Source organism: Aegilops tauschii, chromosome 6 (genome assembly GCF_002575655.3).
Source record: "Aegilops tauschii subsp. strangulata cultivar AL8/78 chromosome 6, Aet v6.0, whole genome shotgun sequence".
Lineage (NCBI taxonomy): Eukaryota > Viridiplantae > Streptophyta > Magnoliopsida > Poales > Poaceae > Aegilops > Aegilops tauschii.
Genome location: NC_053040.3, coordinates 154,360,893 through 154,384,373, shown reverse-complemented (window position 1 = coordinate 154,384,373; position 23,481 = coordinate 154,360,893). Strand labels below are relative to the sequence as shown.

General features: G+C 43.6%; 1 long non-coding RNA gene across 1 annotated transcript; it reads left to right on the top strand.

Moving 5' to 3' along the window:
- The first annotated feature begins 14,543 nt into the window (after positions 1-14,543).
- Positions 14,544-15,887, top strand: LOC109764007 (uncharacterized). Its single transcript, XR_002233054.4, has 3 exons — positions 14,544-14,690; positions 14,800-15,112; positions 15,571-15,887. It is a non-coding gene; the product is annotated as an uncharacterized lncRNA (long non-coding RNA).
- Positions 15,888-23,481: the final 7,594 nt, after the last annotated feature.

Here is a 23,481-nt window from a genome sequence, read left to right as displayed (position 1 = left end):
ACCTAGTACTCACTCTCTACATGTCATCCCAATCTTGGTACTCTTGTGGTTTACTGATCTTGCTCTATCTAGTAGATGTCTCTGTGTTATCTAACCTTGTTTACTCAAGTTCATCTCTTCCAAAGCCAGCTCAAGACCGCAAGGTAGGTATATGCATCACACTCATGTGCATGATGATCTCTTGCTGATGTACATATTGTTTGCAAGAAGGACTCATGAACATGAAGGTACAATTCATATATTCACATCATTTACTCTGATGCATATAGCCAAGATACATGTAACTCATTGCTTGCTCCGTCATGCTTATGCATTCAGTTGCTCTTATGTTCTATGTTTACATGATTGCATACATGTAGGGGGAGCCTATGCATGTTACATGTCCTTCCAAAGCTTTACCTGCTATTCTTTATATCTTTATCTAAAGCTTTGATGTATGTTGTCATCAATTACAAAAAAGGGGGAGACTGAAAGCACAAGTGCTCCCTGGGTGATTTGGTAATTAATGTCAACATATCTCTCGTTGGACTAATACTTTTACCTAGTATATTTCAGATGAGTTCAACAGTGGAGTGGCGTGGACAAGAGGATGTGGAACCCCTTCAAGATGCTAAGGACAGAAGATTGGCAAAAGCTCAAAAGCTCAAGACCCTACATTTTCATTTTAGTGATCCAAGATCACATTGAGTCCATAGGAAAGCCAATACTATTAAAAGGGGATGAGGTGTTGCTTAATGGCTTGCTTGCTCAAAGTGCTTAGTGATATGCTCCAAAGCCCTCAACCACTTTCTCATATCCACATATGTCCCAAACCAAAAGACAAACTCGGCCCCACCGATTTGATCTATCCGGCGCCACCGAGTTCACTTGACATAGCCACTGCCAGAAACCCTAATCAGTTCGGTCTCACCGATGGGATCTCGGTCTCACCGATATGGGCTTGCAAACTCTCTCTTACCTATTGCAATTATTTCGGTCCCACCGAGTTTGCCTGACCAACTCTCTGTTTTGCTTATGACCAAAATCGGTCCCACCGAGTTTGTGTAATCGGTCAAACCGAGTGGAGGTTTTACCCTAACCCTAGCACATCGGTCCCACCGAGTTGATCATATCGGTCCCAACGAAAATCCTAACGTTCACATTTTGAACTAAATCGGTCCGACCGAGTTTCTTGATTCGGTCCCACCGAGTTTGGTGATTTGTGTGTAACGGCTAGTTTTGTGTGGAGGCTATAAATACCCCTCCACCCACTCTTCATTCGTGGAGAAAGCCATCAGAACGTGCCTACACTTCCAGCATACATTTTCTGAGAGAGAACCACCTACTCATGTGTTGAGACCAAGATATTCCATTCCAACCACAAGAATCTTGATCTCTAGCCTTCCCCAAGTTGCTTTCCACTCAAATTATCTTTCCACCAAATCCAAATCTATGAGGGAGAGTTGAGTGTTGGGGAGACTATCATTTGAAGCACAAGAGCAAGGAGTTCATCATCAACACACCATCTATTACCTTTTGGAGAGTGGTGTCTCCTAGATTGGTTAGGTGTCACTTGGGAGCCTCCGACAAGATTGTGGCATTGAACCAAGGAGTTTGTAAGGGCAAGAAGATCGCCTACTTCGTGAAGATCTACCCTAGTGAGGCAAGTCCTTCGTGGGCGATGGCCATGGTGGGATAGACAAGGTTGCTTCTTCGTGGACCCTTCGTGGGTGGAGCCCTCCGTGGACTAGCGCAACCGTTACCCTTCGTGGGTTGAAGTCTCCATCAACGTGCATGTACGATAGCACCACCTATCGGAATCACGCCAAAAATCTCCGTGTCTCCAATTGCGTTTGCATACTCCAATCACATCCCTTTACATTCTTGCAACTTGCATGCTTTACTTTCCGCTGCTCATATACTCTTGCCATGCTTGCTTGAAATGTATTGTGAATGTTTAAACTTGTGCTAAAACTCCACATTAACTTGAAGAAATTAAAAACTGCTACTTTTGTTTGTTGAGGGTCTAATCACCCCCCTCTAGACACCTCTTCTCGGTCCTTTCACTTTTTTACTAGTGGAAGATCTTTCGGTATGCCATTGAGAATAGCTAACCTTAATATTATCTAGGAGTATAGTAGCTTCTCCTAAATTAATTTCCATAAAAGTACCTCCCGCGGCAGAATCTAAAAGATTTCTAGAAGCAAAAATTCTAGCAGGCATAAAAATTTGTATAATCATCCACAAATTCAAACCACGAGTAGGGCAATTTCTAATCATTAATTCCATCCTCTCCTAAGATTGTGCAACATGTTCATGATCAAGTTGCTTAAAATTCATAATATCGTTTCTAAGGGAGTGATCTTAGCGGGAGGAAAATACTTGGAAATAAAAGCATCTTTACACTTGTTCCATGAATCAATACTATTTTTAGGCAAAGATGAAAACCAAGTTTTAGCGCGATCCCTAAGCGAGAACGAAAATAGCTTCAATTTAACAATATCATTATCCACATCTTTTTTCTTTTGCATATCACACAAATCAACGAAATTATTAAGATGGGATGCGACATCTTCATTGGGAAGGCCGGAAAATTGATCTTTCATAACAAGATTTCAACAAAGCGGTATTAATTTCACAAGATTCCGCATTAGCATCGGGAGCAATCGGAGTACTAATAAAATTATTGTTGTTGGTATTGGAAAATTCACACAATTTGGTATTATGTTGAGCCATCATGACAAAGCAAGCAATCCAGCACACGAGCACACAAAAAGCAAACAAAGAAGACGAACGGAAGAGGGGCGAAGAAAAAGGCGAATCTTTTTGAAAATCGTTTTAGAAGTGGAGGAGAGGAAAACAAGAGGCGAATGGAGAATAATGTAATGCAAGGGATGAGAGTTTATGATGGGTACTTGGTATGTCTCGGCTTGGCGTAGATCTCCCCGGCGACGACGCCAGAAATTCTTCCTGCTACCTTTTGAGCTTGCGTTGGTTTTTCCCTTGAAGGGGAAAGGATGATGCAGCAAAGTAGAGTAAGTATTTCCCTCAGCTTTTGAGAACGAAGGCACCGATCCAGTAGGAGACAACGCAACAAGCCACCGAATACCTGCACAAACAAACACCAACTTGCACCCAACACGATAAAGGGGTTGTAAATCCCTTCACGGTTATTTGCAAAGTGAGATCTGATATAGATGGATAAACGGTAAAGTAATATTTTTGGTATCTTTGGTTTATGGAACGGAAAGTAAAAGATTGCCAATAAGTAAATAGGAAACTAAGGTTGTAGATCAGAAACTTATATGATGGAAAATAGACCCGGGGGCCATAGGTTTCACTAGAGGCTTCTCTCAAGATAGAAATTATTATGGTGGGTGAACAAATTACTGCCGAGCAATTGATAGAAAAGCGCAAAGTTATGACGATATCTAAGGCAATGATCATGAATATAGGCATCACATCCGTGTCAAGTAGACCGAAACGATTCTGCATCTACTACTATTACTCCACAAATCGACCGACTCTCGCATGCATCTAGAGTATTAAGTTCATAAGAACAGAGTAACGCATTAAGTAAGATGACATGATGTAGCGGAATTAACTCAAGCAATATGATGAAAACCCCATCTTGTTATCCTCGATGGCAACAATACAATACGTGTCGGTTCCCCTTCTGTCACTAGGATCGAGCACTGCAAGATTGAACCCAAAGCTAAGCACTTCTCCTATTGCAAGAAAAACCAATCTAGTTGGCCAAACCAAATCGATAGTTCCAAGAGACTTGCAAAGATATCAAATCATGCATATAAGAATTCAGAGAAAATTCAAATAATATGCATAGATAAGTTGATCATAAATCCACAATTCATCGGATCTCGGCAAACACACCGCAAAGAGTATTACATCGAATAGATCTCCAAGAACATCGAGGAGAACTTTGTATTGAGAATCAAAGAGAGAGAATAAGCCATCTAGCTACTAGCTATGGACCCGTAGGTTGGTGGTAAACTACTGACGCTTCATCGGAGAGGCAATGGTGGTGATTTAGAAGCCCTCCGTGATCGAATCCCCCTCCGGCAGGATGCCAGAAAAGGCCCCTAGATGGGATCTCACGAGAACAGAAGGTTGCGGCGGTGGAGAAGTGGTTTCTTGGCTCCCCTGGAAGTTTGACGGGGTATTTGAGAATATATAGGAGGAAGATCTAGGTCAGGGGGTCACCGAGGGGCCCACAAGGTCGGGGGGCATGCCCTCCACCCTGTGGCCACCTCGTGGCTCTTCTGACTTGCACTCCAAGTCTCCTAGGTGTCTTTTGGTCCAAGAAAAATCATCGTGAAAGTTTTATTCCGTTTGGACTCCGTTTGGTATTCCTTTTCTATGAAACTCTAAAACAATGAAAAAACAGAACTGGCACTGGGCTCTAGGTTAATAGGTTAGTCCCAAAAATCATATAAAATATCATATTAATACATATAAAGCATCCAAAATAGATAATATAATAGCATGGAACAATAAAAAATTATAGATACGTTGGAGATGTATCAAGTGTTAGCAATCATAGAAGACTATATGATGGTTGAGTATGTGGAGCTCTTACTTAGACTTGTTGAATAATTTGAATTGCAATTGCTTGGTGACTGAGAACATAGGTTGTTGAGTTTCAAGATAATTCATTGTTTGAACCTTAACATGTGAATTGGTTGCTTCTTTGTCATGATGAGTTTTATGAGAAAGAGTTGATGTTATGTTGCTAGCGAAAGTGATTGAATTATCATTGATCAAACTTGTGCACTTTGCTAGCATTCACACTTCATAATTTATTTCTTTTATCATTTACCTACTCGAGGATGAGTAGGAATTAAGCTTGGGGATGTTGATACGTCTCCAACGTATCTATAATTTATGAAGTATTCATGATGTTATATTATCATTCTTAGATGTTTTATAATCATTTTATAGCAACTTTATATCATTTTTTGGGACTAACCTATTGACCCAGTGCCCAGTGCCAGTTGCTGTTTTTTACATCGCAGGAAATCAATATCAAACGGAGTCCAAACACCGCGAAATTTTTTGTGGAATTTTTATAGACCAGAAGACATCCAATGGGCCAGAGCAGCACCTGAGGGGTGCCCTGAGGGGGGTACAACCCACCAGGGCACGCGCCCAGGTGGGTTGTGCCCACCTCGGTGGCCTCCCGCATCGCCTCTTCGCCCTATAAATTCTCAAATATTCCAACCCTCGGGGTTAACCTAGATAAGAAGTTCCGCCGCCGTAGGCCTCTGTAGCCACCGAAAACCAATCTAGACCCTGTTCCGGCACTCCGCTGGAGGGGGGAATCATCACCGATGGCCATCTTCATCATCCCGGCGGCCACCACGATGAGGATGGAGTAGTCCACCCTCGGGGCTGAGGGTTTGTACCAGTAGCTATGTGTTTAATCTCTCTCTTGTGTTCTTGAGATGTCATGATCTTGATGTATCGCGGGCTTTGTTAATATAGTCGGATCATATGGTGTTTTCCCCTCTCTATCTTGTTGTGATGAATTGAGTTTTCCCTTTGAGATTTCGTTTTATCGGATTGAATACTTTTATGGATTCGAGAGCACTTGATATATGTATTGCAAATGAATACTCGTGGTGACAATGGGGTATCATATTGCATCACTTGATGTATATCTTGGCACTCAACTCGCGGATTCCCGAGGTGACATTGGGGTAATCTATGCATAGGGGTTGACGCACGTTCTTGTCTTTTTCTCCGGTAGAAATCTTGGGGCACTCTTTGAGGTTCTTTGTGTTGGATGTATTATTATGAATTTGAAATTATTTGGTGTTATTTTAGTACGAACTCTTGATAGATCGATCGGAAAGAATAGCTTCGAGGTGGTTTCGTACCCTACAAATGATTTTTTCTTATGTTCTCCGCTAGATAGGAACAGTGATTCTTCATTGCACGTTGAGAGATGGTTATATGATCCATTTATATTAGCATTGTTCAGAGATTGCACTAGCGAAAGTACAGACCCTAGGCCTCATTTTAAAGCATTGCAATACCGTTTGTGCTCCGTTTTATCAATTGCTACCTTGCTGCTTTTTATTGTTCTTATTACAAAAATCAATATCTGCTATCCATATTACACTTGTATCACCAAGTCTTCACCGAACTAGTACACCTATACAAATTACCATTGTATTTGGTGTGTTGGGGACACAAGGGACTTTTTATTATTTGGTTGCTGGGTTGTTTGAGAGAGACCATCTTCATCCTATGCCTCCCACGGATTGATAAACCTTAGGTCATCCACTTGAGGGAAAATTGCTACTGTCCTACAAAACTCTGTGCTTGGAGGCCCAACACGTGTCCACAAGAATAAAGTTGCGTAGTAGACATCAGAGACCCAAAGCTCGGGGCCCCCTACCCCGAGGTCTGCCAGTTTTGACACCGACATTGGTGTTTTCATGGAGAGTTCCATTGTGCGATCGACGGAAGGATCGATGGGACCACCGGTCAAAACAGCCCCGAGCCTATAGGGCTCATCTCCATGCCCGAGGCTTCGGTCACAAAGACGCCTTCACATAAAGTTGAGGCAAACTATGACTCTTGTCTGGTTCATACAGAGAATTCCCCGAAGGATGAGGGGCTTAAGTATTTCTTGGAAAGCGAGTCGGACAGCGGCGTACCAGAGGCGGCCAAGGAGGACGACCTCCAGAATAGTTCGGCCAGGCCGACGGCCACGAATCCAACATCGAATGAGAATAATAGGGTTTCGAACCCCACGATCTCATCCGCTCACCTCCCACATAGAATATTGCCCTGAGAACTCCGGCCCACCCGACATTTGGGATCTGGCCTACGTGCAACAACTCCCAGATGAACCAATCAGGCAGTACTGGGCTAGATTCTTGTCTATCAAAAACAAGATATCAGATTACCTGGACTCTGACATAATTACTCTTTCTAGCGCGGATGCAAGGATAAAGGCGTCTCGAATGCCCTTGCTCATCTATGCGTTCAAACACTCCCAAAATTATCCTAACTAGTGTCCCGATTCTGCGCCATTGAAGATGCCTGGCCTGCCGAGGAAAACACATATTCGTTCTATGAAGATTATCTGAGACATCATGAATCAGTACCTCCGCGTGGGCCTGGGAAACGGAACACCCTGGGCGAACGACCTCGGAAGAAGAAGAAATCCTCCGTTCACCCCGGGACAACCCTGGACGTCTTTCTGGATAAGCCATGTCCGATCGACGCTATTCTTATCAACTCTTGCCCAACCCACAGCCTTCACGGCTATTCGGTGTTGAGGCAAGTAGCAAGAGGGGGGACCCGCCTGATACGTCTCCAACATATCTATAATTTTTTATTGTTCCATGCTATTATATTATCTATCTTGGATGTTTTATATGCATTTATATGCTATTTTATATGATTTTTGGGACTAACCTATTAACCTAGAGCCCAGTGCCGATTTCTGTTTTTTTTTCTTGTTTTTGAGTTTCGCAGAAAAGGAATATCAAACGGAGTCCAAATGAGCTGAAAATTTACGGTGATTTTTTATGGACCAGAAGAAGCCCCCGAAGCAAAAGAGTTGGGCCAGAAGAGCCACGAGGCCTCCACAAGGGTGGAGGCACGCCCTACCCCCAGGGCGCGCCCTCCGTCCTCGTCGTCGCCTCATGGACCCCCTTGACTTGCTCCCGACGCCAAAAATTCCTATAAATATAGAAACCCTCAGAAATAAACCTAGATCAGGAGTTCCGCTGCCGCAAGCCTCTGTAGCCACCAAAAACCAATCGGGACCATGTTCCGGCACCTTGCGGAGGGGGAAATCATCACCGTGGCCATCTTCCTCATCCCGGTGCTCTCCATGACGAGGAGGGAGTAGTTCACCCTCGGGGCTAAGGGTATGTACCAGTAGCTATGTGTTTGATATCTCTCTAGCTCTCTCGTGTTCTTGATTTGGCACGATCTTGATGTACCGCGAGCTTTGCTATTATAGTTGGATCTTATGATGTTTCTCCCCCTCTACCTTCTTGTAATGGATTAAGTTTTTCCTTCGAAGTTATCTTATCAGATTGAGTCTTTAAGGATTTGGGAACACTTGATGTATGTCTTGCATGTGCTTATCTATGGCGACAATGGGATATTCACGTGATCTACTTGATGTACATTTTGGTGATCAACTTGCGGGTTTTGTGACCTTGTGAACTTATGCATAGGGGTTGGTACACGTTTTCGTCTTGACTCTCCGGTAGAAACTTCGGGGCACTCTTTGAGGTTCTTTGTGTTGGTTTGAATAGATGAATCTGAGATTGTGTGATGCATATCGTATAATCAAACCCGCAGATACTTGTGGTGACATTGGAGTATCTAGGTGACATTAGGGTTTTGGTTGATGTGTGTCTTAAGGTGTTATTTTAGTACGAACTCTGGAGCTGTTTGTGACACTTATAGGAATAGTCCAATAGATCGATCAGAAAGAATAACTTTGAGGTGGTTTCGTACCCTACAATAATCTCTTTGTTTGTTCTCCGCTATTAGTGACTTTGGAGTGACTCTTTGTTGCACGTTGAGGGATTGTTATACGATTTAATTATGTTATCATTGTTGAGAGAACTTACACTAGTGAAAGTATGAACCCTAGGCCTTGTTTCTAAGCATAGCAATACCGTTTTCGCTCACTTTTACCATTCACTACCTTGTCGTTTTATATTTTTAGATTACAAAAACTTATATCTACCATCCATATTGCACTTGTATCACCATCTCTTCACCGAACTAGTGCAACTATACAATTTACCATTGTATTGGGTGTGTTGGGACACAAGAGACTCTTTGTTATTTGGTTGCAGGGTTGTTTGAGAGAGACCATCTTTATCCTATGCCTCCCACAGATTGATAAACCTTAGGTCATACACTTGAGGGAAATTTGTTACTGTTCTACAAAACTCTGCGCTTGGAGGTCCAACATGAGTCTACAAGAAGAAGGTTGCATAGTAGACATCATCGCCGTCCTGGCAGGTACCTCCCACCATGCTGAACAAACCTCAGACTAGGATGAGGTCTTGATGATCTATGAGATCTTCGCGTCCAACAACCTGCGTAAATGGGCCTTGCGAGAAATCAATTCCATTCGGCAACTGCCGACCCGGGGTGCGTGGATAGACACGCCAATCACCTTCGATCACAATGATTAGCCGAAGTCAACCCCAAACAGGTGCCCCGCCGCTCTGGTCCTCAACCCTATTATGGGCGGCTGCCGACTTCAGAAGGTCCTTATGGACGGAGGCAGCAGCCTAAATTTAATAATACACAGATACTCTGTATAAGATGCGCGTTGATAAATCGCACATAGAACAGAGCTGCACTACCTTTAAAGGTATAGTCCCCGGACGAGAGGCACGCTGCAATGGAAGAATAATCCTAGACGTGGTCTTTCGAACATCAGATAATTACCTCACCATGTGGGTCTGAACCTAACTAAATCGTTCGTCTCATGTGTACCCAATCTGATCCTCTATGTGTGCCATCCCATATTCATTATCTGCCGAAAATTGATTAAACACATATACACATATATGAATTCCATGCCAAAATATTAGGATTGAGAAGAGCATCTTGGATTAATTGAAAATTTATTGGTTTAGCTCTTTAATAAAGGTGAGGTTGGAATTATCCATAATTTTAATTTAATATGAATTAAATATGATACTTATGATGAACAATCTATTCCCAACTAATATCATTAATCCAAGGTTGTTACAGTCGCCGACAGAACGAGAAACCCTAACAAGAAGGAACACACTGACTTTTCCCATTTCATGCACCGTAACATCAAATAGGTGACATAACACACATCATCTGTGCGACCTATTCTGGCCAATTCAGGGTTGCATTATTTTTCCGTTATTGACCTATATCTACAGTTTACACCTGGTTTTTTTACTTGTCTCAGTTTCTTCTTCTACCAGTTTTTGTCACGCAGTTTTTTTTCTTGTGACATACTTTTTCTCCAGGGTTTCTTTGGTCTTTTATTGGATTCTTCTTCTTTTTTCCATGTTTCTTCCTTTTCTTTTTGTTTTCTCTTTTATTCATTTTTATTTACAATATTTATTATAATAGATGGTGAACGTTTTTCAAATAAATGACGAACTATTTCCAACACGCGATGAACATTTTTTGAATACATGGTGAACAATTTTTGACACACGATGAACAATTTTTGAATAGATGGTGGACAATTTTCAACATATGATAAAAAAAATTCAAATACATGGTAAAGCAATTTTCAAATACAGGAAGAACATTTTTTAACATATGATGGACATTTTTTTCAAACACACTGTGAGCATTTTTCAAATACAAGCGAACATTTTTTTCAATACACGATAATTTTTTGAAAAATGTACATACTTGTTGAAACAGTTCATTTAGAATTAAGAATTAAGAAAAAAGATGATCTAACAGGCTGATATTTTTTTCAATATACCATAATTTTCAAACAGTTCATTTAGAATTAAGAATTACGAAACAATTCATTTGAAACAGTTCATCTATATTTTTCAATACACGATAATTTTTCAAAATATTTTCTCAACTTAATTTAGAATTAAGAAAAAAGATGATCTAACAGGCCGCATTGTGGGGCGGCGCACACAATGGGCTATGGGCTTTTGCCCTCCTATCTGACGCCCTATCGGTTCTAAAATAAATTTAAAAAATCTGACGCAATTGGCGTCAAATAGAAAGTATGGAATGGGCTCACACGTTGTAGCCGCCGTTTCATAATGTATTACATATAGATTTTCTGAAAAGTCAATTTAAGAAATTTTGACAGAGTTTACAGGGAAAACTATTTATATATAGAATTTCAAACATATACAACAAACTGATGATGTGTCATGTGTCCAATGATATGCATCTGGTATTTCAAATGTCCATATTTTTGTCTATAGATATGATCAAAATTTGTAATGTTTGATTTAAAAAAAATCTATATGTACTACTTATGGAACGGAGCGAGCATTAGGGAATCGATACAGGTACGACAATGATGCAACCGCCCCACAACGTTTGACAAGCCTGCCGCTAAATGAAAATTTTAAACAGCACGTGGACGCAGCCCACTTTGAGACTAGGTCTTAGTATCTCCAATAACTGCTCTATAATAGGGTTAACAATCATTTGAGGGCAAAAAAGCATCTCCAACAGCTGTCCTATCATAAAAAATTGACAAAAAATATGGGCAGCCCAAAAAAGAGGCTCCAAGTGCTGCAAATATACATCACTAGCGTGGCTGTTGTAAACCAAATCCCCCGACGCGCTGGCACAACAACCGTCTGCTTTTTTCCCGCGCGCGATCGACTCCTCGCCTCCCCTCGCCCACAGGCCACCGCGCACCGCCATTGCCAACCCTTTCGACGCCACGCCCAACCCCGCGACGATCATCGCTTCTCCTGCCCTTCCCGCCATGGTTGGTGGAGGCTCTGCCACACCTCCTTCCGCCACCGCTGCCACCATGTCCGCCGCCCCTGTCCGCTACGGCGGTTTAGCGGCTCCACGACCGGCCATCGTCGCCAGAATGGAGGCGCCTTCCCGCTGAAGAAGAAGGGCGTCGCCAGCAAGCCTCGAGAAGGCGGCTCGAAGAGGCCGATGTGCAACCCAGCCTCGGTTAAGCCGCATGCCAAGTAGACAAAGGCGCCGGCGAAGGAGACAACTCCGACAGCTGCTGCAGTGGTCGTTGCTACTGCTACGACGCCCCCTCCCCCTCCGAATATGGTGGATGAATCATCAACACCCGCAGCCACCGTCGCCAGCGCGCACGACATGTTAGACCTTTTGTCCTAAAGGTGATTTTTTTTATCGTTCTTCCTCAAAAGTTTTTGTCAAATTTGAATGCAAGAATTGATGGGCTGTTTTAGACGTGCTTGACTTTACCATCAGCCCCAACATTGGCACAAACCTTCACATGTGCCATTTGCCTGGCTACTTCGCCGTCCTGTAGACGACTTGGACGACAGCATGGCGGCAAGATCCAGCTTCTCTTGCAATAATCTCAACTCGGGCAATCTGTTTCCTCCCCGTTGACACTTATTTATTTGCTTGTTCGTTGTTTCCCCTCGTTTTTAATTGGTTTCCAACCCTGACCCAATGCGTTGAAAATACTTGGAAACCCCAAGTTTGGAAGAAGGGGCGACTTGGTTAATCGACAGGGCCAAGTTGATCTTCCGCCATTAATCAACGGAATGAGCAGTATTTACTGTGCAGCCAGTCGACGGTCCAATCGTTAAGGCACCTAATCGGTAGATAATGTTCTTTTAGTGAAGGTTCGTTTTGTGTAGTACTAGAACCGGACACGTCTGAACTAATAGTGGAGTGGGTTCGTTAGGTTTGCTGACTTTTTTCTCGGGCTGTTAGGTTTGTTGATTTGCCAAATTAATTTTCTTGGTTATGATATTTTTCAGCAGAGTTTTGTTTTTTTGCAGGGATCATCCAAGTTTTTTTTTGTTCGACAGGGATGCCTCTCCAACCCCAGCGACGACATAGGCAAAATATATACAGAATTGTACCACCATAAGACTAAGAAACTACTTCGTCCAGTCAGAGGAAATGGCGTTCGAATGTACAAATATATTTGATTAAGAGTAGGTAATTGTTCTTCATGTGTTGTAACGGACGCACAAATATTTTGTACGCAATCATCGTGTTTTATATCAAATTTTAATCTCAATTTTACCACCATCAGACTAAAAAACTACTTTGTCCAGTCAAAAGAAATGACGTTTGAATATAGTTTTGATTAAGACTAGGTAATTTTTAGTGCATTCTAACCGGTGCGCAAATATTTAGTACACAATCAACGTGTTTTAGCATTTTATTTTTTGTTAATGAGATTACCTATCAAAAATAGACTTTACCTACCAATTAAATTACCTATTGCAAAAGAACTTAATTTTACTTTGCAAGCAAATACTACGTCGGCTAGTTGAGCTAAATTTTAAGAAAAACATATGAGAAAAATCAGTATAATGGAAAATAGAGGTGGGGGTGAAAAAGGGAGTTGTCTGACAAAAGAAAGAAATGCAGGACATAATGATACATAATGTTTAAGTAGAAGACATTTTCTAACTATGACATCCAACAGTTTGGACCAAAACTCACAGGGGCACTCACGCATGTAACCCTCAAATTGCTTTAGGATTCATAAACTTGTTTAATCTTAGGCTATTGATTACTGTGGGGCGGGTCCATCCATGCATGCTTTGGCGCTTTTGTCAGACTTGCATATGCCATTCACCCCATTTCTGATGCATTTTTCTTTTGGCTTTAGAATTTGATTTTTTTAGTTTTTCAATGAAAAGTCCAATTTAGTTTTTATTTCCAGATTCATGTTGCTTAAGACGAGGCCTTTGAAATAAGACAAACTTTGAATATGTTTGGACACATTTTTAAATTTGATAAGTTTCAACTGTCAAAACTTAGTAGAAACGAGTGACAAGATCACTAAATTTCAGAAACCAAAATTTAAAAAACATGTGGGGAATCACCAAGTTCTGCCAATTTCATTTGCTAAGTCTTAAAAGCAAAAGAAACTTGGTAAAACTTGGTGATTCCTTGCGCATTTGTTAGTTGGACCCTGCTAAGTGCCACACATGTGGCACAAAACACATGGCAACTCCGAACGTTTTTTATGGCAAGTTTATTGACGTGAGAATGGCAACTTTAGTTGTCAAGCACGACAACTTTCTTTTCGGATGATAAGTTTCAGTTTATTTTTTATGTTTCGTTTTTCTTTTCAAATGGCAACTTTAGTTGTAAAAAACTTTAGAGCCAGAGTGATTCGTGCCACACGTGTGGCACTTATCATTTGGATTTTTAGTTTTGGTTTCTGAACCTAAGTGATTTTGTCACTCATTTATATTAAGTTTTGGTTGTTGAAACTTAGCAAAATTTTAAAATACATGTCAAAATGTATTTTGAAATGGTCTTATTTCAAAGACCTCATCACAAGCAACAAGAATCTGAAAACAAAAATTAAATTGGACTTATCATTCAAAGATATAGAATATTCAAAATTGAGAGTCAAAATAAAAGGCATGGGAGATGGGATGGGTGAAGCTACCAAAAGTCGCGCGTACGGACCCCATCTAAACAAATAAGGGCTAAAGCACACATAAAGTAATTAAGAACAAGGACTAGTTTCTGAATCACTTGGCAATAGGGTGGCGGCAAATTTGTGTTCCCTGTCTGTACGTGCTACAAATCATTTTCCATTTTTTAAGGTTTTTTGGTTGGATGTTGGAAAATAACATGTAGATGTCTGTCTTGTAAAATAAGTACTACTTTCTTAACGGAACCTGGGGCTCTTCTTTTGTAAAATAAGTACTACTTTCCGAGTGCAGGCTTTTGAAGGCCGAGCACCAGGTAGGCCGGTATCTGGGCCGTGCAATGAGTTTTGGGATCTGAAATGCGCCAGGCTTTTGACAGGCTGCTATCGGCCTAGGCATCCAATATACGGTCCGGAATACATCGGCCCAGCGTACATGTTTGGCCCATATCCTGCTCGTGTGCCTCCTCCTGCCGTTATCCTTGACCTCGTGGAATTACCCCAGCCACGGAACAACTCTTCTTCTCCGCTCCCCTGTCTCTCCCAAGGCCGACGGGGCGCCGTCGCTCTCCGGCAAGATGTTTGGGGTCGACTCCGACAGGTATGTATATTATTTCCCCCCTTCATCCTGATGTCCTGACATGCTTAATCCCCCGGCATACTTTGTGGATTTGGATTTGGTTGACCACGCCGCCTGCTTCCTCTTTCAGATCCAGTCCACCTGCTTCACCACGCCGGAGTCTATGGAAGTCCCTCGGCCTGGAGAGTGCAGGTGACGTGTTTTCCACTAATTCTCCTCTACAGCCTGTTCTTATTGTTTTGGTTTTCCTTTTCCTCGTCCGTAGGCTGCCAGTTCTGGACACTGGCCCTCTAGTCGTGATGAGGCCGGTCGAGTCTCTTCGCATCGCCAATGGGGAAATCTGACGTGCCAGGAAACTGGGCGGCGCCAGGCAAAGCGTTAGATTCCCCCTGAATTTGACGGGATTCAGGTGTGATCTGAAGCTACCAACGGCTGGACTGGAGGTATTGTTCATTTTCCCCCTCCTTGTTCGATGCATGAAAACGAAAACTTCCCTTGTATACAATGACTGCAGCAGATTGTTTGATCCATGACTAATGTAAATTTCAGTGCTTAGTTAACTGTAGTTGTTTTCTGAAATTTTTGGCCAGTTAATTGAGGTTTGGTGTGCTACCCGTTTCTGTAAAATAGGGTTCACGGTGTTTGCTTCGGATGAATAGTTAGCCGATAACTAAGTCCTAATTGCAATCTGAATCTATGCTTACAACGAAAATATTTTTTGTGACTTCTTTTACGTCAAGGATATGTCAAGTAATGTTTAGTAGGCATCTGTTTCCAATTTTGGAGTGTTCAATAATTTTTCTATATGTCTCGCTATAGCTTTTCTAAAAAATTCAGTACGTACTATCTCTGCTTTTGCTGCTTGGCTACCTTTGTTGAGCAAACCGTTCCTTTTTTCCAGGTTTGGGATGGGGGTAGCAGCAGTGAAGCGTGAGGTTGATCCAAACAGAAAGAGTACTTTGGAAATATCAATTAGGTTATTTATAACCAAGCTGGAAGTTTGTTCATGGCTAATGGTGTTTGGTGTTTTCGTGGCTAATGGTGTTTTTTTTCTATTTTTAGAAAATGCAAATGATTTGGTTCTATTGGAACATAAAAGAGATATGAAGGCAATTTGTTGAACCCGTGTGTGATAATTCGTTGATTGCTCCTACCAATCCTAATTAAGTTCAGACGTGCACCTGATTGTTGTGCAAATGGCACGTGGGACGATCAGAAGATTTGTGTGTTAATGTCGATGCATTAAATGTACAAATCATTTTCATTAACATGGTAATAGTTTTACAGCTACTGTATTGCAAGGCCGGCTTTGTTTAACCACTAGTTTATGCAACATTCAGAAAAATCTCAATTAGGCTGTTAAGGCTGTCAGATTGCCAGTGATTAGACAAATTTCAGTGATGCTGGCTCGAGTTCATCCATGTCGTGGAATGAGCATGGACCTGACTCGGTCATTGTTGTTATGCGCAACTTGGCATTTGCCCCTAATCCTGTTAATTAGTTTTACAGTCTCAAATACAACATCATCTTGGTGAGCGGCTGTTTAGGCGGCCTAATGATTTGGTTATTTATGTGTCTGCTGGGCACAGTTAATCCACGTGTGCGATAACTGAGCCCCTTGGAGATGTACTATGCTCAGTATGGAGAGGATGTGGAGTCGAATGGACCGAGAACAACTACTCAAATGCCTAGATTCTGTACCTCTGTGCTAGCTGGCCTGCCCTCAATACACGCGATGGTGCAGCGATACGAGGGAGCAGGAACCAGAAATACCGGGAGGGCACACATCCCTAGCGCATGTGAATGGCCAGGATACCGGCCTACCTGATGCTCGGCCTCCATTCGCATTTTCCGCTACTTTCCTCTTTTTTTTATTAAGTTTCTTAGTTGTATTGTAGGAGAAAGTACAAGGTGTCTCGTGTGAGGATGCGAGAATTAATGGAGCTCAGACTCTTGGATCTGGGGCTCTTCTAGTTGTGATGACTTCTTATCTATCTAGGGCGATGGAACGACATGACCATGTTCTTAATCACTTCTCCTAAGCGTTCAATAATCATAGGCTGACTGAGGCGATGGAGCGGCATGCGGCGGGCTGCCATCGGTTCGTTTAGACCTGGGAATAGTTTGGATTCAAACTATAGTTTCAGTTTGGTTTCCTATTGGGCTGTCATTGGATTGGACAAAATAGACTGAGACACTACCTTAATTCAATTTGGTCTGGGCTGCACTTATTTTTGGGCTGGATTGGTTTGGTCTGGACAGAAAACAATTGGTCTCAAACAGTTTCAACCCATAGTCTGAAACCAAATGCAGCGACCAAATCGTACTAGCAGCCTCGATGGGCGACGGCCGCCGCTAGGGGTCGCTGGGCTGCCGCTGGATGGAGCTCCGGCCACCTCCTTCTCTCTCTCTCTCTCTCTCCCTCCCTCTCTCTCTCTCTCTCTCTCTCTCTCTCTCTCTCTCTCTCTCTCTCCCTCCCTCTCTCTCTCTCTCTCTCTCTCTCTGCAGGTGAGACGCCGCCACCGACCAAGACGCCGCCGCCGGTGACCAAGCCTGCAAGGCCAGGGTTGGAACTTGTTGCCCGCCTACATGGGTGCTACGCAGCAATGCACCCGAGGCTGGCCGGCGTGTCTGCTACTTCGCCGACTGCAGCAAGCTGCATACAGCCACGGTGTTCAGTGATGGCAATTAGTATTCATGCATGCATCAACAGCCACGGTGTTCACTGATGGCAATTAGTATTCATGCATAGGAGCTATCCACGTCCGCATGTGTGCATGTCCATGGTTTGAAAATTTGGACAGAAACCAATTCTAGGAAATGGGCTAGATTGGTTTGGTTTGAAAACATGAGCAGTTCAGTTTGGTTTGGATTATAGCACTTATAGTTTGGATTGGTTTAGTTTGACTGGTACAGGTGTACATGTATGGATTGGTCTGGATTTGGTTTGGATTACAAACTTTTCTCAGGTCTAGTTCGTTTGAGAGGAAGAGGACGGTCAGGACTTCAATGTAAAAAAAGTTATTTTGCAATGTTGTTTGTACTGCTAGATTTGGTTAATAAATCTAAGTGTTTTTTCAAAGAAAAAATAAAGGCGTTTGAAGCAACATCTTAGATAATATAAATAGTCAAAAAATATTTTTGATAGTAATTTTTTTAGAGAATACACCAACGTTTGTAATCGATGTATGTTTGAGGGAGTACAGCATAGTAATTAGGCCGCTGCTGATTAACTAATTTGAGCTCTCTATTTTTTATGGTTTGTAACTTGAGCATACTTCAAGCTCTGGGCGCCACACTGACGGGTATATAAAGGGAACGGCGATTGACTGGCCGGTGACGAAGAGATAAAGCGTGGTAACGTCAGCCTGAGGTCATTATCTTCGTTTCCCGCCGGATCCAAATCTCCTGATTATACCCCGTACTCCGTACGGGTGGTACATCACGGTACGATGTCAAAGCCGTCAAATTTGTTTTGAAGCAGCCGTCAGTTGTTAACTCGTCAGCCACAGGTACCCACGTACGCGCAGGCACTGCCTTTCATCGATCACGTGTGAGTCTCCAAGAGATCGGCGGACCATTCTTTCTTCCTAGTGGTCACAAAATCAAATTATTGTTTAGCATGAGTGCGCTGAGCCAACACACTAAATCTGAGTGGATTATTGGTTAGTGGCACTTGTAAGTAATATACTGCAGAAACACTACAGGTTTGGATTGACACCATAATCAATCCAAGGGATCATTAGGTCTCCTCCCTCGAGTTGTTTAGGGGGTCGTTACTTTAAACATGGATGGAGATGGAGCGCTCGTAGATGCAATGCATCATCTAAGGTCAAATAGGAGGAAATCAATCATACATATGCAAATGTTGTACTGTATTATAAGTTTGACTCTTAACCGCACACGGAAGTTAGCATCTGTATTAGCTGGAGAATCAGATGCAGTTTTGTTTTCAGATGCTTGACATACAACAGACAAATGACATCCAAAATTTGGCATTGGTGGTCGCATTTTTCTGGATTTATTTCAGATCTTTCGACGATGTGCATTCAATGAGAGAAGACGTTCTCATCGACTAAGAAAATGTATGTGCAAATTTTGTCAATCTCAAGATGATGTGTCAACTCGGTCTCTTTAGTATATGGCCATCACACTATTTAATTTCTTACATTTAGTGAACTTCTTACATTTAAGGTCAAATAGGAGGCAATCAATCATACATATGCAAATGTTGTATTTTAAATTTGACTCATAACCGCACATGGAAGTTGTCATCTGTATTGGCCGGAGAATCAGATGCAGTTTTATTTTTAGATGCTTGACATATAACAGACAAATAATGTCCTAAACCTGGCATTGCTGTTCGCATTTTCCTGAATTTATTTTAGGCTTTCCGACAATGCGCGTTCAGTGGGAGGAGATGTTCCCATCGACTATGAAGGCATCTATGGTGATTTCATCAATTGCAAGGTGATGCGCCCTACTCGATCTCACGGAGATGCTCATAAGGTAGGATGTGTGTGCATGTGTTCATAGAAAGTAAGTGTATGTGTATATGTATGAACATCTCTGTCTATCTAAAAAATAGACAAATAATTTCCGGAATACATTTACCCGACACATAATATGAGCTACTATTCTACTATCTGTCCCTTAGTTTTATTTTCGTGAGCAGTGACCATCTCAATGGACATTGGTAATTAACCATGTCTCTTTAGTGTAGTATGACTATCTCAAGAGAGTATTTAATTTCTTACATTTAATAAACTGATATTAGGGTCAGTTACTGTACAATAATCAGTGGTGAAGCCAAGATTGCGCCGACCCATAGCCTTCCAGAGCAGATAGTGCAAAATGGTGTCAAACTTCCCATAGAAGTGCAAAATGGGCCTATTGCATCGTTGCCACTCCCCTCCCCAGACCCCTAGCCTGGGCCTATCTTCGCCCCGGATCATAGTCTTTATAATACCTATCAAGAGATCGGAAATGTATACAACTAAATTATTTTAAAAGAAGTGATCAACGGGGATGTAGTAGCCAAATCTCAACATCAACCACCACGTCAGCAACATCCATACTACGAGAAAGGTTTTACGAAGTGGCACGTTCTGAAATGGAATTGCTTGGAAGCATTCTCGCTGCCACAGTCAACCAAAGAGGTCAAATCATGAGTTTTCATCTAGGAGAGGAAGTCTGAGCAATCTTCTAGACAATGTTACCACCTCCGTTGTTTTCAGGTATGACTAATCAAGGTCCAATCCAGAGTTTTCACTATCGAGCTTGCGACCTAGTACTCAAGGAGCACCACCCAAACCAAAGTCGCCTTGTGTTATTGTCCCTACTTGTCGAATCAACATCTCCCTACCTCCAAGTCTTGAAGATACCAAACATGAACCAAACGCCTAATGCCTAAGCTATGGGATGGACAAGGTGGTCATAAACCACCCTTTGGATTTCCCTGTAGCCTATATACAATAGTAAAAAGATATAATAAAACAAAAATAAATAAATGCATGTGAACAGTTCCACTATTGGACCACCCTGGCCCATTAGGCTGGATCCACCACTTCAAACATCCATGCGCCCTGTTATGTGTCATACTAGGGCCACACGTCGTGGGGCACCCATTAAAGTGCCTTTTAGAATTGTCGTCGAAGGTTTATTCACCAAGCAAATGCATCTCGAGGATGGCATGGCCATAGTAGCGCCAAATCATATGATCGTGGGAACATAAGATCCTGTTACAATGTCTCGGTTGCCTGGATGACCATGCAATGTACCTAGGATTGTTAATCCCTGTTGGGGATCGTAGCAGAAATTAAAATTTTCTACGCATCACCAAGATCAGTCTATGGAGTTTACTAGCAACGAGAGGGGAGGAATGCATCTACATACCCTTGTAGATCGCGAGCGGAAGCGTTCAAGAGAACGGGGTTGATGGAGTCGTACTCGTCGTGATCCAAATCACCGATGGTCCAAGCGCCGAACAGACGGCACCTCCGCGTTCAACACACGTACGGAGCGGTGACGTCTCCCACGCCTTGATCCAGTAAGGAGGAGGGAGAGGTTGAGGAAGAAGGCTCCAACAGCAGCACGACGGCGTGGTGGTGGTGGAGTGACAGTTCTCCGGCAGGGCTTCGCCAAGCACACGCGGAGGAGGAGAGGTGTTGGGGAGGGGAGGGGCTGCGCCTTGGATGTGGTTCTGCAGCCCTCCCCTCACCCCTCTATTTATAGGGAGAAGGGGGAAGGGGGCCGGCCCCTCTAGATGAGATCTAGAGGGGGGCGGCGGCCAAGGGGGGAGGGAGCTTGCCCCCCAAGCAAGGGGGGCGCCCCCCCCATTAGGGTTCCCCCAAACCCTAGGCGCATGGGCCCTAGTGTTGGGAATCGTAGCATAATTTAAAATTTTCCTACGCTCACCAAGATGCATCTATGGAGTATACTAGCAACGAGGGGAAATGAGTGCATCTACATACCCTTGTAGATCGCGAGCGAAAGCGTTCCAATGAACGTGGATGACGGAGTCGTACTCGCCGTGATCCAAATCACCGATGACCGGGTGCCGAACGGACGGCACCTCCGCGTTCAACACATGTACGGTGCAGCGACGTCTCCTCCTTCTTGATCCAGCAAGGGGAAGGAGAGGTTGATGGAGATCCAACAGCACGACGGCGTGGTGGTGGATGTAGCGGGTCTCGGCAGGGCTTTGCTAAGCTTCTGCGAGAGAGAGAGAGAGGTGTTGCAGGGGAGGAGGGAGGCGCCCAAGGCTGTTGTGTGCTGCCCTCCCTCCCCCTTTATATAGGCCCCTGGGGGGGGGGCGCCGGCCCCAAGAGATGGGATCTCAAGGGGGGGCGGCGGCCACAAGGGGGGAAGGGGTTGCCTTGCCCCCCAAGGCAAGGGGGAACTCCCCCCTAGGGTTCCCAACCCTAGGCGCATGGGGGGAGGCCCAAGGGGGGCGCCCCAGCCCACTATGGGCTGGTTCCCTTCCACTTTCAGCCCACGGGGCCCTCCGGGATAGGTGGCCCCACCCGGTGGACTCCCGGGACCCTTCCGGTGGTCCCGGTACAATACCGGTAACCCCCGAAACTTTCCCGGTGGCTGAAACTGGACTTCCTATATATAATTCTTCACCTCCGGACCATTCCGGAACCTCTCGTGACGTCCGGGATCTCATCCGGGACTCCGAACAACTTTCGGGTTTCCGCATACATATATCTCTACAACCCTAGCGTCACCGAACCTTAAGTGTGTAGACCCTACGGGTTCGGGAGACATGCAGACATGACCGAGACGCCTCTCCGGTCAATAACCAACAGCGGGATCTGGATACCCATGTTGGCTCCCACATGCTCCACGATGATCTCATCGGATGAACCACGGTGTCGAGGATTCAATCAATCCGTATGCAATTCCCTTTGTCAAACGGTATGTTACTTGCCCGAGATTCGATCGTCGGTATCCCAATACCTTGTTCAATCTCGTTACCGGCAAGTCTCTTTACTCGTACCGCAATGCATGATCCCGTGACTAACGCCTTAGTCACATTGAGCTTATTATGATGATGCATTACCGAGTGGGCCCAGAGATACCTCTCCGTCACACGGAGTGACAAATCCCAGTCTCGATCCGTGCCAACCCAACAGACACTTTCGGAGATACCCGTAGTGCACCTTTATAGTCACCTAGTTACGTTGTGACGTTTGGCACACCCAAAGCACTCTTACGGTATCCGGGAGTTGCACGATCTCATGGTCTAAGGAAAAGATACTTTGACATTGGAAAAGCTCTAGCAAACGAAACTACACGATCTTTTATGCTATGCTTAGGATTGGGTCTTGTCCATCACATCATTCTCCTAATGATGTGATCCCGTTATCAATGACATCCAATGTCCATAGTCAGGAAACCATGACTATCTGTTGATCAACGAGCTAGTCAACTAGAGGCTTACTAGGGACACTTTGTGGTCTATGTATTCACACATGTATTACGATTTCCGGACAATACAATTATAGCATGAATAATAGACAATTACCATGAACAAAGAAATATAATAATAACCATTTATTATTGCCTCTAGGGCATATTTCCAACAGTCTCCCACTTGCACTAGAGTCAATAATCTAGTTACATTGTGATGAATCGAACACCCATTGTGTCCTGGTGTTGATCATGTTTTGCCCTAGGGAGAGGTTTAGTCAACGGATCTGCTACATTCAGGTCCGTGTGTACTTTACAAATATCTATGTCTCCATTTTGAACACTTTCACGAATGGAGTTGAAGCGACGCTTGATATGCCTGGTCTTCCTGTGAAACCTGGGCTCCTTCGCAAGGGCAATAGCTCCAGTGTTGTCACAGAAGAGAGTCATCGGGCCCGACGCATTGGGAATCACCCCTAGGTCTGTAATGAACTCCTTCATCCAGACTGCTTCCTGTGCTGCCTCCGAGGCTGCCATGTACTCCGCTTCACATGTAGATCCCGCCACGACGCTTTGCTTGCAACTGCACCAGCTTACTGCTCCTCTATTCAAAATATACACGTATCCGGTCTGTGACTTCGAGTCATCCAGATCTGTGTCGAAGCTAGCGTCGACGTAACCCTTTACGACGAGCTCTTCGTCACCTCCATAAACGAGAAACATATCCTTAGTCCTTTTCAGCTACTTCAGGATATTCTTGACCGCTGTCCAGTGTTCCTTGCCGGGATTACTTTGGTACCTTCCTACCAAACTTACGGCAAGGTTTACATCAGGTCTGGTACACAGCATGGCATACATAATAGACCCTATGGCCGAGGCATAGGGCATGACACTC